The sequence below is a fragment of the Vigna angularis genome, chromosome 2 (assembly GCF_016808095.1).
Source record: "Vigna angularis cultivar LongXiaoDou No.4 chromosome 2, ASM1680809v1, whole genome shotgun sequence".
Taxonomy (NCBI): domain Eukaryota; kingdom Viridiplantae; phylum Streptophyta; class Magnoliopsida; order Fabales; family Fabaceae; genus Vigna; species Vigna angularis.
The window spans coordinates 21,181,873-21,184,018 of record NC_068971.1 but is presented as its reverse complement, the minus strand read 5'-3'; positions in this window follow the sequence as shown (position 1 = coordinate 21,184,018).

Sequence of the window (2,146 nt, the reverse complement as noted above, 5' to 3'; positions counted from 1 at the left end):
TTTTGAGTGATAACTAGACTTCTTGACTAAAAAAGCCTAACAAATTGGTCTGAACTGTCGGATCCGCTTGGGAGGGGACTGCCAGATCAAGAAGGGATCAAGAAGTGATCAAGAAAGGGTGGAGGCATGGAAGGAAGAGATAATACCTTGGAGAGGAGGACCAGCGAACTGAAAATGGACATGGCAAAATCCAGAAGAAATATGCAAGAAATGAGAGAAATGCTGCAAGAAATCAAGATTCACATAAAGGGCTTAGAAAGAAGTGAGAAATTTGTCATGGAAGGACAGAAATAGGGTTCAGAAGAAGAACTGAAGGAAGATAGGGGTGAATAGAATTGGAGAAAACGGGTAGAATTGCCCAGGTTTGAGGGGCTGGACCCGTTGGGGTGGATCTCTAAGGCAGAGAAGTTCTTTGACATTCAGAATGTCACAAAAAAGGAGAGGCTCAGGTTAGCTTACAACTGCATGGAGGGAGGCACAATATATTGGTCCAGGGCCTGGGAAAATAAAACTAAGAACCATTCTTGGAAAGGGCTGAAAGAGGCATTGATAAGGGGGTTCGGAGGAAGAGATAGAGGTTCTATTTTTGAGAAGAAAAGAGAAACGGAAGCTACAGTTTTGAATGTTGATGGTTTTGCAAGAATTAGAGGGCAGGATAGGAGAGAAGAAAATATATGTAAAGAGGAAGGCAATTACAAAAACTGTGATGGAGACATTGGTGTGGCTGCTGTTGAGAATGTTGCAAAATATTTTTAGTGGAAATAGTGTGGTAGGTTGTGGTGTGTTTGTCAAAACAATGAAGAAGGGGGGAGAATTGTTGAGGCCTGGGGTTAAAACAATGGTGTCAAGGAGCAACCCAGTTGAGGTTGTTTACAGATCAAGAGAGCAACTTCTGCAAGACATAAAGAAAGGCAAGAAATTCTCTAAAGAAGGAGAGTACTTGGCTAATGATGAAGAGAAGAACGAAGAAAGAGGTCCACAAGACAGTAAACCAGATGAAGAACCACCTGTCCCGTGGGTTAAAGGAGTGGAGTTGTCCACAATTGAAGGGAATGGCACCCAGGGTCAAACAACAAGGGCAACAGATGTTTTTGAAGTTCAGAACATCAAAGGATCACCAAAGGTTCACCCAACAGTCAATAATATGGAAGAAAATGCAGTCCAAGGGTTCAAGACCTGGCAACAAAAATCCAAGAACCTTTCTTGAAAAAATCTGGCAACAACTCTACTAAGGATAGTTGAAGGGAACAGAAGAAGCATGTTATGTGAGAGTTGGGCAGCAGTAACACAGATTGGGAGTATGGCAATTTTAAGTGAGAATTTGAAAGTAGATGGAGGTAACCCTGTGAATCATTCAAATCTGGTTGGATCTTCATTTAATTTTCCTGGAACTAGAATTAGTAATGATATGTGGTTGAAGAAAGTTTTTCGCTTTTAGCCATTCTCTAGTTATACTGTTAAATCTAGTTTTATTGGAAATAAGGGAGCAACAACTACCAAAGGTGTTGTTGCTACAAGAACTAATGATGTGAAAGATGTGAATTTGAGGATTTCACAAAATTGAGCTAAAAGAATCCAAGAAGAGTGGAAGTCATTGGAGAAGGATCTCTCATATCGACCACCACCCAAGCCCCCAGATTTAAAATTGCAAACAGTAGCAGTGGTATTGGATGGTTTGACAGCAATAACAAGGTCTGGGAGTGGGAAAATTTTCATCCAAAAATTCAAGATATGGTTGTCACAAACATATAAAACACCAGAAGTCCAATGGCAGGAATATTTCTTTGCAGGTCTGCAATATAAGAGGAAACAGTTCAGGGTTCCAACCTTGAGGACAAGGTTGTTTTGCAGCGGGGTGTAATGTTAGGATATAATGTGTGCAGAATAAAAGGAAATAGATTAGGAATTAGTTGTTAGTTGGTTAGTTGGTTAGGGGGGCCTTTATAAGAAGGCAGGGAGGTCTTGTGTGAGGGTACTTTTTGGATAATCTTGTAGATTGAGCTTTGGCTCTTTGTGAAGGGGAAACCCTTGGAGGAGAGAGTGCTCTCCTATTCTTGTCTTCTTTGGTTACAATAATAATTTAGTTTTGTTTCCAATAATTTGCTGAGTGAGTGTGTGCTATTTTGAGTGATAGTTAGACTTCTTG